Source organism: Rhineura floridana, chromosome 7, assembly GCF_030035675.1.
Source record: "Rhineura floridana isolate rRhiFlo1 chromosome 7, rRhiFlo1.hap2, whole genome shotgun sequence".
NCBI lineage: Eukaryota > Metazoa > Chordata > Lepidosauria > Squamata > Rhineuridae > Rhineura > Rhineura floridana.
This window is the reverse complement of record NC_084486.1, coordinates 74495021-74510093: the sequence shown is the minus strand read 5'-3', so window position 1 is coordinate 74510093 and position 15073 is coordinate 74495021. Positions and strand designations below refer to the sequence as shown.

The 15073-nt window shown below is 44.6% G+C and overlaps 1 long non-coding RNA gene across 5 annotated transcripts in view; it reads left to right on the top strand.

The window, feature by feature from the left end:
• LOC133389054 (uncharacterized) overlaps positions 1–15073 on the top strand; it is a 40213-nt gene that overhangs the window by 10361 nt on the left and 14779 nt on the right. For 4 of the 5 annotated variants that reach the window (XR_009764015.1, XR_009764016.1, XR_009764012.1 and 1 more), the window contains exons 3-4: positions 9700–9766; positions 11192–11380. This is a non-coding gene — a long non-coding RNA (uncharacterized LOC133389054). Of the gene's footprint in view, positions 1–9699; positions 9767–11191; positions 14480–15073 lie in introns of those variants that run through there. The other variant, XR_009764014.1, reaches the window with a different exon arrangement.

The window sequence follows — 15073 nt, the reverse complement described above, 5'->3', positions numbered from 1 at the left end:
GCTTTTGACACCATTTCCTGCCCTCTGGACTGTCTCCATGGAATGGGAATTGGAGGCACCGTGTTATAGTGGTTCTGGTCTTACCTACAGGAATGGGTCCAAAGAGTAGTGTTGGGTGATCGTCTTTTGGTCCTCTGGCAGTTGTGCTGTGGGGTGCTACAGGATACCACCTTATCCCCAATGTTATTTAATATCTATATGAAGTCGCTGGGAGTGGCTCCCTGTAACGAGCCCTTTATTCCATGTTCTGCACTCTGGGATGATTGAGAAGAGATCCTGGCACTCTCTGTGTGACAACCTTTCAACTGCTTGAAGAGTGTTATCATATCTCCCCTCAGTCTTAACAGGCACTGTTAAAGGTGTCGGTTAATACTCATTCTGCACTTGTAAGAAATTCTTTTAGTGTGGCAGCACCTACTCTCTGGAACTCCCTGCCTATTGACATCAGGCAGGCACCTTCACAGTATTATTTTCAGTGCCTGCTTAAAGGCTGGGGAGTGGACCCCATGGGGTTTGGGACATGCTCCCCCAGAATTGGAGTTGCCTACATGGCAGTGTATCTTGGTTTTTCGTAAACGCGAGTGCAGGCCATCAGAAGGGGAATTTATGGGGCATACAGGAAACATTTGCCCCTTGGGTGAACCTGAGGTCCAGGAGCCTGACTGTTCACAGTTGTTTTTGTTAGGTTGCTGGATGGGGACAGAGCAGATGCACATACTCCTCTGTATCCATGGCATGATATTCTGGCCTGACCTTGGGGCCTCAAACTCATGTTGGTTCGCAGCTGGGCCTCAGACAGTGGGCCACTGTTCTGTGGCTGGGTCGATTGAGTATGCAGTGGGATGGGCTCCTACCCATGTTATTCCAACAAGGTTTGGTGCGGATGGTTCCGCTTGTGGTGGTCATTCACCTGGGTAGGAATGACATTGGTTTACTTAAGGGCAAGGCACTCAGTTTGCAGGCATGTGAAGACATGCAGTCTGTGAGGTAATGTTGGCCTCTGGTTCGGCTGATATGGTCAGACATACTCCCTTGCAGGGTATGGAGTTGCTTGGGGGAATCGAGGGGTATCAATAGGGCATGCAAGAGGGTCAACCAGCAGCTTCAGTTGGCCCTTAAGGCCCATGGGGGGGTTGGCTTTATATCACCTCAATATACGGCACACGTGGGCTGAACTTTACAGGGCTGATGGAGTTTACCTGATGGATGCAGGGAATGACATCTTTCTGGATGACCTGCAGAGGTGTCTGCAAGACGTGGTTCTCAGCAGTGGGGTAAAGGGGGACTAAATAGAGATTTGTCCCCCTTCTGTGGCGGCTAGGTGCATGAAGGGAAGTAGGTAAGGACAGCTAGGTGGCCCCCTTAGGCACCTTTGGAGGTGGTTGGTGGATCTGGAAGCCTGTTTGTCAGGGCTTTATGGCCCAAGGGCTGCTTTTGGGGCCAACTTACCACATCCACCTGGAGTTGTAGGGCCCTGAGGGGTGATGTGGGAAGGCCCCCCTGCTCACCTACAGGTGTGGCGGGGGTAAGGGGTAAGCAGAATGGATTGCCCTTGCCCCAGCAAGGGCTGGTCGCCCAATAGCTGTATTAGAATGGCTTGCTTATAGACAGTTCCCGCACCTATGTTTTCCCTCTGCAGGTTAGTTTAAGGAGTGTGTTTATAGTTTAATAACGTGGCTTTTTGTTCAACCCAGCTTGCTGTGTCTGTGTATTAGTTCAACCCTCGACCACAAAATACTCATTCTGCACTTGTAAGAAATTGTTCATTTAGTGTGGCAGCACCCGCTCTCTTGAACTCCTTGCCTATTGACATCAGGCAGGCACCTTCACTGTATTCTTTTCAGCACCTGCTTAAAACATTGTTGTTTAGGCAATTCTATCCAGAAACATAGATGTAGATGTGTTTAATCTTTTTAGTCTGTTGCTCTTTTAATTGTTTTTAAAATGTTTTTCATTACTTGTTTTTAAATGTCTTATTGATAATTTTTGTTCTTTGTAAACTGCTTAGAGGGTTTTTTAAAAAAACCATCAAACAGTATATAAATTTTGTTAAATAAATAAAATTTCTTTCTCTCTTTTTCTTTTTTCCAGCACTATACACAGTAATGGCAACTAAAGTGAATCTTGGGGTGGGAATCAGAAATAAGTTGTCTACCTAGGTATTATCTTGAATTTTTTTTAAAAAAGAAAACCTTGTGGTAATAATAGTCGATCACATAAATATAAGTTGTCACTCAGGCAAGCAACTGAACTGATGTAAAATATGTTCATTTAAGTGCTATTTCTGATTTTTCTCCTTCTGAACTTTGCTCCCCAAAGCCTTAGTGTTATTTCAAATTAGATGCTAAAATGCCTATCCAGAGGGAGTGGCAAAGGAAGAATCCCAGGAAAAATCTAAAGTCCTAGACGGTCTGTACTGGCAGGGAGAAATATGGTGTGATGTTTTCGAAGACTTTTTCTTTTATGGGCTGGTGTTTCTCCCCCCTCCCAAGATATTTCCTCCCATTCTGGGGGTACATCAGGGACATGAAGGATCCGTAGCCTCCACTGATATGCCCCATTTTGCCAATAATACCCCTGTGTACAGATGGCAAAGTTGCAAAGCCAATTTCTGTGCGGGCAACAGGGAGGCTTGTAAGGAGAGAGTTCCTTCTCTACCTGTGGAACCCCCTCTGGGTGGGTGGAGAGTAGGGATGGAATCCTCTCTGTTTTTACATTTCATTTTTAAGTGTGGCCCCCTGGTGGTTGTTAACAATCTGATTCCTTTTTCCTCTATGTTTTCATTTTTCCAATCTCCTTTGATTTTTGTTTTGCTTTGCAGAGAATTAACAAAATTATAATTGCTATTTATTCACAAGTCTCCACTGGCATTGATCTTTATTCCAAACTCTGTAATGATTGCCTGTTTACATTCCTTTTCAAGTGCATTGCAGAGCAGATTAAGGTAGATAATCAAGTCAATGTCTTTCCCCCGCTGCTTACAATCAAGACCTCATTCCTCCCTGCTGCTTTCTGCCAGACAGTTACAAACAACATTTCATTGACATCAGTGAAAGGGAATACACGTTTGAAGAGCTCACATAGAAAGTAGATCAATAAAAGTATCACTCACACTACAATGATTTCAACGCGAATTTTTTTAAAAAAATCAGAAAAAAAGAAGAATGAATCAGAAACCAGGAGTGGAGAGTTGCTACTACAAAATTCTTTCTGCAAAAATAGAGAATATCAGAAATAATAATTAATCTGATAGCAAATTCAATTATTACAGAAACAGAGACCATTGCTAGTGGATTCACTCCATCCTACTTATAAAACAGTGAAAACTGCAACAGAAGTAGTTCATTCATGCACAGGAGTGTCCCTATTTTTATCTGTGAAAAGCTTTACCAGTGAGGGATGTACTCATGAATCAGAAAGCAAATAGGCATTCTAGACCACAAAATAACGCAGCTTTGAAGCTATTATCAAACCACTAAAAGTCTGGTGTTTTGTTTTATATCCAAAGAACCATAAAACTTGGTGAACTCCAGAAACTAGCTGTGCAGATATGTTATTAGTATGGAGTGTTGGACTGGACAGTATTTTGGACTATTCCAATTAAGTTTCAGAATATATAGTGAAATAGGGCTGTTGGACAGAAACCAACAAGTGAAGTTTCCCCATCCTTAATGCTCCTGGCAAGTTAAAACTTCATTGTTAATTGTTGTCTGATTCATAACTGTTAAAGGCCCTGAGCCATTGTCCACAAAAAGGCAGCAACCTTTCAGTTAAAAGTAGTGCTTTCTAGCTTACTTGCTTGCTTTTTTTTTTTTAAAGGGTATAAATAATATTAGGCATTGTTTTCCTTCTTGTCTGTCCATAGAAGCTTTCTCTGTGTGAAACTCTACACACAGCTGCACTCCTGACATGCTTTCAGTTTTTGACAGAGTGTGAAAGGTTACCTTACAGTGGCATGTACAGTATGTGAGCCAGATGTTCCTGCCATCTCTTGATTTGTTCTCATGCAATTAGTTCCGTTAATGAGAGAGGTTATGGGCTGGCAGACTGGGTAAGCCAAATAATATGGGAGAGGTTAAACAAAGGCCATTGCTGACCTCCATGAGCTCAGTTTACACTCCTGCGTGTTCCTCTTTGAGAACTGTTGGGTGTACAGAATATGCTCACAAGAGTTAGGAATGTCTCCGGTCTTTGCCAGGTGCCTTTCAGAATTTGTGTATAATGTGGCTATAGGAATTCTCCTCAGTACTTTTCAGGGTTTTGTGATAGGAAAAGGAAATAGTGCATACATCTCATGAAACCTGATGAGTGCTAAGAGGGTGTTTATCTGGCTCTGAACATCCTGATGAGTGAAAGGACTGCCTAGGCCAATAGCAACTGCCCATTTGATCTGGACCGTTTGGTGACAAAGCAAGCCAAAGCTTTGATGATGAACTGAAGGAGCCTATGAAAGCAGCTTATCAGTTTGATTGGCATAACGGTAAGAATGGCATAACAGTATGGCCCATTGTGTGTGTGTGCGTGATTAATGCAAAAGACAATATAGTCTAATTTGTGATTTGGAAAGGGAAGACTCGACTCTTGGATTTTTCCCTAGTTTCTTTGGGAATCTTAGTGTTGCAAGGATAAAGCAGAACACAATTAAAGGAGCATTCAAAATCTACAAATAGGGAAGGATACGTTGGGAGGTGGAAAAGACTGGGTGCTAAGTATTGCAAACCGCTGCTATGAGCCAGTAAAAAGACCAGGTAACAGAGAAGAACATTTTCACATTCAGAATATAGGTGATCAGATTTCTATTTCCATGTCCTGTGCAACCAATAACTGTGACCGTCTCCAGAAAATGGCATCTTATGAGTCACATACGGATTCATTAGATGCATATAGGCTTTAAGGTGCATCCAATACAGTGTTTGTGGATGGTGTAGATCACATTTTGTAGGAACTCTGATATAGATGAAATTAATCCATGTGGAGCAGGTATAATACTATACAGTATTATGGTATTACACTTGGACTAGGACCTGGGAGATCAGGGTTCAAATCCTCACATGGCCACGAAGCTACTGGACAAACTTGGGCCAGTCAATGTATCTCTCAGCCTATTCTACCTCACAGCGTTGTTGTGATGATAAAATGGAAACAGGAGGAACTATGCATGTGATCTTGAGCTCTTTGGAGGAAAGGCGGGATATAAATGCTAGTGTGAATGCTAATGCCAATTGTAGTAATACACTGCCACAGCTTTAAGCATTAACAGTGTTTACAAATGTTATACTGTATGTCTTTGTTGCATGCATTTCCTCTAAAACTAGCAACTGACAGTTTTAAGTATATATAAAAAAGCCACTCAACAGCTTCAGGTATTTCAAGGAGGCCACAGAATTCTCTGAAGAGATTATGGGTAGAATTCTAGTGCAGTAGAAAAACAGTGATTTGACCAAAAATTAGTACAATTGACCCAGTAATTCAAGGGGAAACAGTTTTGTCAAATTGGCTGAATAATTTCATCAGCACTTTTACTTGGGAGCAAGCCCCACTGGCTTACATTTGATAAGACCCAGCATAGGACTGCACCATTAATCTCTGATTCTGTCCCTTCCCCCCCCCAAAAAAAGATGGCATGAGATACCTTTCAACTCTTTGGGTCTGCTAGTATTTTTCAATTTTGCAAGACATTATTTAAAAAGAAGGGCGGGAACAACTACGAATATTAAAAAAGATTTTCTCTAGTATTTCAGGTTTAAAGTAACATTGCATGGAATAATTCTACTTCCTCACTGCCCTTTTTGGGGGAGGATATTTTACACTGTATCTCAAGTGAACTGAACTGATAGGGGAATGGTCCATCCACTCTGGAAAACTGCTTTTCCTGTATATTTACAAATTCTGTCCATTATAATGGTATCCTCCCAGTGAGTGGCAAGAAGGCAGCCATTTTTATGGCAACAGCAATATTGAATTTTCCAGTTTTCCATTTTCCATTTTTTTTTTTAAATCTTGCTTGGGACAACAAATGGTGGTCAGTCTCATTCTCTTTCTACCCCCCTCCTTTCTGCATAATTGCCAAACTATACTTAAAACAAAATGCTTGTTTTCAAGGTGGGTGAAATGACTGAGAAATAGTCCTTGACAGTTTGGTACAGACATAGCAAGATTCAAAACACTGAGAGAGGCCTTTGTTTACAAATATTCCATGGAGAATCTTCATGGATTTTTCATACAACAATATTGTGGCATTGTTTTCCCCCTGTCCTTTCCATTCAGAGATATAAAAATCACAAGGAAATATTTTGTATAAGCAAGATGGTTTAGGAAGCAATAAATATGGCCAAACCTCATGATTTCTCACAATGCAGTAACTTTTTACTTCTCATGACTATGATGATCCTTGAATTCCTGACCTCCACAACCTTAGATACTATTCTGGAAATACACTAGGATAAAATGCCATTGGCACTGTGACTGTATTATTTGCACTCAGTAATCTCTCTCTTATTTTCTCTCTCAATTTTCATGGTGATACACAAAACAGTCAGAAAGAATAGAGAGTTCAAAGTGTACAAAGAGACAGAAAAAACTCAGACCCCTTTTGGACTATTTTCTGTCAGAGTTCTCATAATTTGTTGAAATGAATTAAAAATCAGGCATATTCACAGAGTAATCCTATTAGTGACCTTGCCCCATACTCTGACCTTCATCTTCTGCAGTTTAAAAGTTAAAAAAATGTCTGGCTGATTTTTAATTAATTAATTTTTTTTTGCATTGAACTGAATGATAATGTCGGCCATGCTCAGTAAGAACCAACTGTCAGTGTTCTAAAAGCCAGACTCACAGCTGCTGGGCTTGCCTAATCGGGGCCACACCCACACCAGACCTTTATTTCACTTTAGACAGTCCTGGCTTCCCCAAAGAATCCTGGGAAGTGTAGTTTGTGAAGGGTGCTTTGAGGAGACTCTTATTCCTCTGACAGAGCTCCAGTGGCCAGAGTGGTTTAAGAGTCAGACGATCTGACTGAAGCTCTGTGAGGGGAACAGGGCATCTCCTAGCAACTCTCAGCACCCTTCATTAACTACACTTCTCAGGATTCTTTGGGAGAAGCCATGACTTTCTAAAGTGAAATAAAGGCCTGGTGTGGATGTGGCCAGGGACAGATTTGGTTTAAATTTGGGTGGGAGGTTACATGTACCTGCTGTAGAATAAAAAGGTGGGGAAAACACTGAAAAAGAATGATACTGTTTTGGAAAGGAAAGGGACTTTCCCTCTGCCCAGTGCTCATCTATCCAATCTCCTCCCTCCCCTTCCCCACCCCTCCCTCCTGTCCCTCTATCCTAAGCATGATTGTAGAGAGCCAGTGTGGTGTAGTGGTTAAAGTGTTGGACTATGACCTGGAGACCAGGGTTTGAATCCCCACACAGCCATGAAGCACACTGGGTGACCTTGGGCCAAACGCTGCCTCTCAGCCTTGGAGGAAGGCAATGGTAAAACCATATCTGAATACCGCTTACCATGATAACCCTATTCGCAGGGCTGCCATTAGTTGGAATCGACTTGAAGGTGGTCCATTTCCATTTCAAGCATGCTTGCACGGAGTAAATCCCACAGAACTCAAAATGCATGCAAATGATCATACCTGCCCTCTCCTCCTCCTGCCTCCAATCCCATCCCTCTTGTCCCTTCCCTCCCCCTTCCTTCCCCTTCCCTCCCCTCTCTTCCTCCCCCTCCCCCATGGTCAGTTTTACCTATCCTAAGCATGATTGCACAGGAGTAAATCCCATTGAACTCACTAAGCATGCAAATGATCAGACCTGCCGTCCCCTCCTCCTCCCTCCCATCACCTCCCTTTTGCCCCTCCCCTCCCCTCCCCTTCTTTCACACCTCTCCTTCCAATCCCCTCCTTTCTTCCCACTTTCCAATCCCCTCCTTCCCCCTCCCCTCCTTCCCCCTCCCCTCCTTCTGCTCCCCTCTCCCTCCTTCCTCCTTCCCTCTACTCTCCCCTTCCCCTTCTCCTCCACCATGGTCAGTTTTACCTATCCTAAGCATGATTGCATGGGAGTAAATCCCACTGAACTCCATAAGCATGCAAATGATCAGACCTAGCTTTCCCCTCCTTCCCCTTTTCACTCCCTTCTCCCCTCTTCCTCCTTCCTCCTTCCCTGCCCACTCAAGCTATCCCTCCCTCCCCCCGGTCAGTTTTACCTATCCTAAGCATGATTGCACAGGAGTAAACCCCACTGAACTCAATAAACATGCAAATGATCAAACCTGTCCTCCCCTTCACCTCCCCTCCTTCCTGCTCCCATCCCTCTCCTTCACTCTACCCTTCCTCCCCTCTCTCCTCCTCCTCCCCTCCCCTCCCCTGTGGTCAGTTTCACCTACCCTAAGCATGATTGCAGGGGAGTAAATCCCACTGAACTCAATAATCATGCAAATGATCAATCCATTCTCAGCAAACTTGCACAGGATCCCATTTCTTACTTCCTGGATTAAAAAGTAGAGAAATTCACTAACAGGCAAAAAACCTTGTGGTTTAAGAATGTACCTATAGTCAACAGATATTTCTATCCAACTTTAAAAAGCAGGGAAATTGGGCAGTTATAGTGAATGCACCAGGGGAGCAGGAGACCTGACCTCTTCTCCGAGATGTACTGCCCTACAAATTTGTCAATTTGGGTTGGTATTTCACAGTCCAATCCACTTCCTGTGTAGCTTGGAAGAATTTGGTAACATGTGCCTCTGAGCACTCAGAAATCCTCCGAGGAATCCCTTGAACCCCGGGCTTTAGCGAGAAAGGAAAGACCAGCCAACTTACCCTGTAGGGTTCTAACCGAAAAACCGAAAGACCCCGTTGTCTGCCTTCCAGGAAGAATTCCAGTAAATGATACATGATGGCTCTAAAGTCATGAAGTTCCCTACCTGCTCTGTTATCATTGGCAAGCATGCTGGGGGCGAGAGATAGACTCATATCCTTCTCCAACTCTGCTCTTCAATCTCCCAAAGTGGGGGTGGGACGACATCCAGCTGAGCCCTGGCAAACGGTGCCAGCTGACGAAACCTCTCCATCTGGTTCCACAACAGAGCATCTATTATCAATGCCAGGAACATGTTGGGCCCGAAAGAAAATATTGAAAAAGAGACACTGGAGGACAAACACCCAAACCAAGCACATAACGTTGGGATTCTTGGATGTAAGGGAGTTGATAACTTGAACAGTAGCCATATTATCACACCAGAAATGAATGCTAGCATTCTGTAGCCTAACAGCCCACAATTGCTCTGCCTCCACAATAGGAAAAAATTCAAGGAAGGTTAAGTCCATAGTTAACCCTTCCCAAACCCATGCCTCTGGCTAGCTGCCCTAACACAAAGAAGCACCAAAAATCATCTCAAAGCCGAGAGACCCAGACGCATCCAAATGGACCTGTGACTCAGCCTCCAGAAAGCGATCTTCCTGCCAAAAAGACACTCCATTGAATCCCTGAAGGATGTCTACACAGCCAAATTGGAGCACAAGGCATCCGTGACCTGAACTCTATGGTGAGGCCATGAAAGCCCAGCCATACCATCATACATGCACCTCAGGAATGCCCTCCCAGGTGCAGTGACCCTGCATGCAAAATGTAAATGCCCGGCCAGCTCCTGGAGGGTGGAAAGGGAAACTTTCCTGGACTGAGCCACTGCCCCTATCCTCTCTTGCAGTACACTGAGCTTGGCCCCGAGGAGCCGACAACACTGAGCCCCCGAGTCAATCTCAGTGCCCAGAAAGGTAAGTACCGTTGATGGCCCCTTGGTTTTCTCGGTGGCCAATGGGACACCCAACTCCTCTGAAGGCTTGTAAAATTGGGACATCAAATAATGGCACTGGCCTGAATCCCTATGGCCTGCAAATAAAAAAATCATCCAAATAATGTAATACAGAATCCAGCCGGGTTAGCTTCCTGATAGCCCATTCCAAAAAGGAACTGAAACGCTCAAACACTGAGCAAGAAATCAAACATCCCATTGGCAATGCACGGTCAACATAAAATTGACCTGTGAAGGAAAAGCCTAGCAGCTCAAAATCCTCTGGATGGACCAGCAGGAGACTGAAGGCCGACTTAATGTCACATTTCCCCATAAGGGCACCTACACCGCAACAGCACACCATGTGCACAGCAGAATCCAAAGAGGTGTAGCGAACCATGCATAACTCCCCTGGAATAAAATCATTAATCAACCTACCCCAGGGAGAAGAAAGGTGATGAATGAGGCAAAATTTGCTGGCTGCCTTCTTAGGAACTATATCCGGGGTGAGATCCACAGAGATGAGGTAGAGGGGGGTGGGAAAGGACCCAGAACCCAGCCAGCTTGAATCTCCTTATTAATCTTTTCCTTAACCACGCCTTCCAGCCCCGCAACCGACTAGAGATTGAGGGGCATGAAGGCTATCCGCAGGCCTAAATAAGAGTTCCAAAAACCAAACGAAAAACCTTGTAACAGAAACTTAGAGTCCTTAGCAGACGGATACCTTGCCACCAGTGCTTTAAGAGTGTGCCATTTAATTGAGGAGGGGCCCTGCAGCAGGCTGCTTCTTACCACCATGGGACTCCCTAGCCCTTCCCTTAAAGGGCCGGCCACAAGGGCAGCTGGTGCCACAGTGAGATCCTCCCCAGATGGAACACTCATGCTTAAAACAGCATGGATTCTGTGCACAGAAACCCCTGGAGCTGAACTCCCAACACAGCAGGCGGTGTTGAAACCCCTCCCCCACAACAGTGCAGGAAGGATGTACTACTGGTTGCCAAATCAAAAGGTGCCTGCTGTCACTCGTGTCCCCTGTCACAGGCTGAGCAGACACCATAAACTGGAGCCACAAGTCTGGTTCCTTCTTATCCCAAGGTAGTGCCATATCATACGAAAGACCTCATCATACAACAGCCACATGGATCCTGTAAACTCCGTGTAGCCCCTGTATATGATGTCCAAATATTTAAGAGGAGTGGCCCCCTCCGGGGCTGCTTCTGCAAAATAACCCCTGCATATGTCAGGTAGGCAGGCAACCAATTGCCCCAAGTCCTGTCCACCTTTTTGCGTTTGGGCCGATCATACTCCTTATCCTCTCCCTTTTCCTTTTCCTTTTTGGGAGGCTCCCAATATAGGAGGGAAAACAAATCTACATATTCCCCCCATCACATTTTATCCTTTGTTGTAGGGAGAAGAAGAAAGCCCAGCAACACCGAAGTCTCCCCAAAGGGAATGGCATTCTCAGCAACTTAACAGGTCCTCCATAGCTGTGGAACTGGCTGAAGACAAGGACTGGTCGATAACAGTGGAAAGAGCTTCACTCACAGAAGCGGGCTGACCCACTGCTTGTGGTTGCTACACTTGCTCTCGCGCAGCTGTAAGTGGATGTTGGCATTGTGCAACACCCCCAGCTCCCTGTGTAACTCCTTGCTGGGACCCTGCCTCCATCACTGCCAGGGGTGAAAAAGGCCAAGCATGGCTCATGGCCCTGTACAGGAGCCCCCAAGGTGAAAGCCCCCACCCAGGCCAGTCCCACTGCTGAGCTGAATAGGTAGGCTCACCTGGCAAGACTGTTGAGGCAGGCTCCACTGTAGGACATTGCCCTGAAGTTGGCTAAACACTTGCCTCACCCTTCACTGGAGCCGGAGTAACTCTGCTAGGTCTTGCTTCCAGCGCATCCAGCCGGGCTAAAATTAAGGCCAAAGCACTTTGGTTAGCCCCTTGATTGACATCTTTCTTCCCTGCTTTGGCCTACCTAGTTGGCTGACTGGCCAGAGGCCTTGATACCACCCTGGCCTGTACATTAAGACTTTTCTTAAGGGTTAGGAATGCAGGCAATGGCTGCTCCGCAACCTCCTCAGATGTAGCAGCTGGAGGAGGGCATTGGGTGGGCTAGGGCCCCTGCCTTTACCCTTAGGCCCCCAACCCCTTTTTAGGAGGCATGTCTGGTTAGATATGTTAAAAAAATAAGGGGGCTTAAAGGGCATTGTCCCCCCCCAGATGGGTCCTACTGACTACCCCTGGCCTACTGTGCAAAAGCCCAAAGTGGCCCACCCACTTGTCTCAGACTGCCCCTCCACCGAGTACAACCACCTAAAATGGCACAAAAATAAAAACAAAATGGTGCCAAAATGCAAAATGGCCCCTATAGGCCTGCTGCATCTGCATCAAAAGGTCTGTTGGTGCCTTGTGCGAGACGCCCCTCCACTAAATACAACCACCTAAAATGGCACAAAAATAAAAAACAAAATGGCACCGAAATGCAAAATGACCCCTGTAGGCCCGATGCAGCCACATCAAAAGCCCTGTTGGTGCATTGTACAAAATGCACCGTGAGGCAGGCATGGCTATCAGCCAGTCACACCACTGATAGCTACGAGGGGGGGAGCCGCCCCAGCCACCGCCCCCCAAAACAGCTGATTGGCGGGCTGCAGCCCACAGCCGCTAAGCAAGCCGCTGATCAGTAGGTGGGGCTATTGGGCAGCCAGTCATGCCATGGACAGCCGTGGGGGGAAACTGCCCCAACCACCATTCCAAAAAACAGCTGATCGTCGGGCCGCAGCCCACAGCCACTAAGCGAGCCGCTGATCTTCAAAGGGGGGGGTGGACCGCTGCCCAGCTGATCCAGGTAGGGGCTGGACACCACCCTGAAAAAACAGCTGATCGGTGGGCCGCCTAACAGCTGATCGCCAGACTGTCAAAGAAATCGAGGAAGGCCTGCAGCCGTTAAGCTCACCTACGATTATCTCCTTTGGCTGCTGTGAGCCAATGAGTGAGGATCGTGGGCAGCGCGAGCTTAAGCCAGCTCCATTGCCCCACCTTCTCTGTGACCACACATGGCATGCAAGCACTGGCCATGGCAACATCACCCTCCTTCCTAACGTGGCGGCTGGGACTTCCAACCCTGGCCACAAACAAGCCCTGCTGTCCCAGGCATTGCTATAAGTGCGGAGTGGGAAATTCACTTAAATGTTCTTTTCTTAATCATTATATTTTGCAATATTTTCTCATATTAGTCCATATCATGTCCTACTCAGATCATTGAAATATCATTTAGATATGATCATTTAGGTATGCATTTCAACTCTTCATCTCATTTTAGACTGCCCAGACTTTTAAAGAATCACTACAAGGATAAAATGAAGGTTTGAACAGTAGTGAAATGTATTTAAAATTCTCAATGACCCTTTGCTTTCAAACACAAGACCCAGCCATTTTCAAAAGCCCCCCTGAAGTGCAGAGAACATGCCTTGACTCTGGAGTGGGAGAGATTCTATTTCAACAGCATTTAAGTGGAGGAAACACCCAGTTGATTCGGAAGCAGAAGTGTGAAATAATTTATATAGCCAAGAGCCAGCAGAGGCCATAATGCCACTGTTCCCGAAGTGTCCATGCCTGAAAACAAGCCCAGCTGGCCATTTATAATCATTTCCCACTCTCTCAATAGGAAAACACCACATTTGTCAAAATCGTATGCTGATGCTTTCAGTTTTAGTTCATTAGCTCTCATTGTGAATGGGAATGGATCATTTCGAACAAGCACCAAACAATTTCCTTGTGCTATCTTAATTATGTGTCAGCACCTTTACAGCAAAGGAGCTTTCCCTCTTCTGTCTTCTTACCTATGCAACGTCCAAGAAAAACAACTGGAGGCAAAGACAATGCATCTCCCCAGTAAATTGCAGGGCTGGATCTGTCCCCTCCCAAATGGACCCCCTGCTGCCCTGATTTCCTACTACTTTCAGTGTCATAATTCCACCCATTAAAAATAATTTGAAAAGATTCTAGACCCTGAATGAGGTTGGTTTCCTGGGCTAGCACCAACAAATTGTTTCATCTCATCTAAGACAGTCTCTAAACTGATTTTTAAACTTGATCTATATTTAGACTGAATGAAAAAACAACACCACTTTGATTATACAAGGACGATCAGCTTGCTTTGAGAGAACAATCCTCTTAGCATTAACTACTCATACAGGACAAATTAAAATTAAGCTTAAATTTGGCAAAATTTCAGTATTCCAATTTGAAATGATGCTTTTAAAATTTAACTTTGAATGTGCTAGGCTATCTTCCTCAGGCTCCTTAAATAAAGGCTCCTTACATACTGCCCAACCTTTGCATATTCTACAGAACAAATGTTTTGGTTTAGACTGATACATTGGGAATGACTGTACAATTGATTTAACAAGGTTCGAAGGGCTGTTATAGCAGGGCAGGCACTTAATGTATGTATTACAAGTTCTCCAGCTTTGCTGAGTCAATCAACCAGAAAAGTGCTGAGCAGTTTGATCCAATTTCTGGCAAAACTGATTTGCCTACCTCCAGTGTTGGGAGTAATATGTTTGATGGATTGTGCAGAGTTTGGAGAAGTTAGAACGGCTGGGAGATCCAATGAATTGTTGAATTTGAGTCACTAGAATTAGCATATGACTGCCTTTGACTGTGTAATAGTATAATAAAATTGTATCATAGATTATTGTATACTAGTGGTTAGTGTGCCAGACCAGGATTGTTTCAAATTTCCATTCAGCCATGAAGCTCACCGAGTGATATTATTATTTTATTTATTTATTTATTACTAGTATTTATTAGTCGCTTTTTTTTCAACAATAGAACTCAAAGCGACTTACAAAAAGGAAGCAAGAACACAATAATTGAAATAGCTTGCAACAAAAGCAAACAATTACAAAACAATTTCAAGCAAAATAATATAACCATAATAGAAAAAATAACAAATAGCAAACATTACAACAACACAAAAACTATTTCCACACTATAAGTATAACATAACACATTATAGGAGGCCGCATTACACGTCTAATCAACATTGCAGGGGTTTTAGTCTTTGCAAAACTTCAGTTGGCAAACTGAGGGCAACAAAACACTTGCAGATCCTCTTTGCTTCATGCATTGTGAGGCTTCTCTTGAGCAGAGGCTTGGAGGGAGGCTGTGTTCTCCTGGAGCCCTGACTAGAACAAGTACAAAATAAAGAAAAGAGAGGGTGGTATGGAGATCTGGGAAAAGTGAAGGAAGGTGAGTGAGCTAACTAACCCAAGCTGAGCTTCCA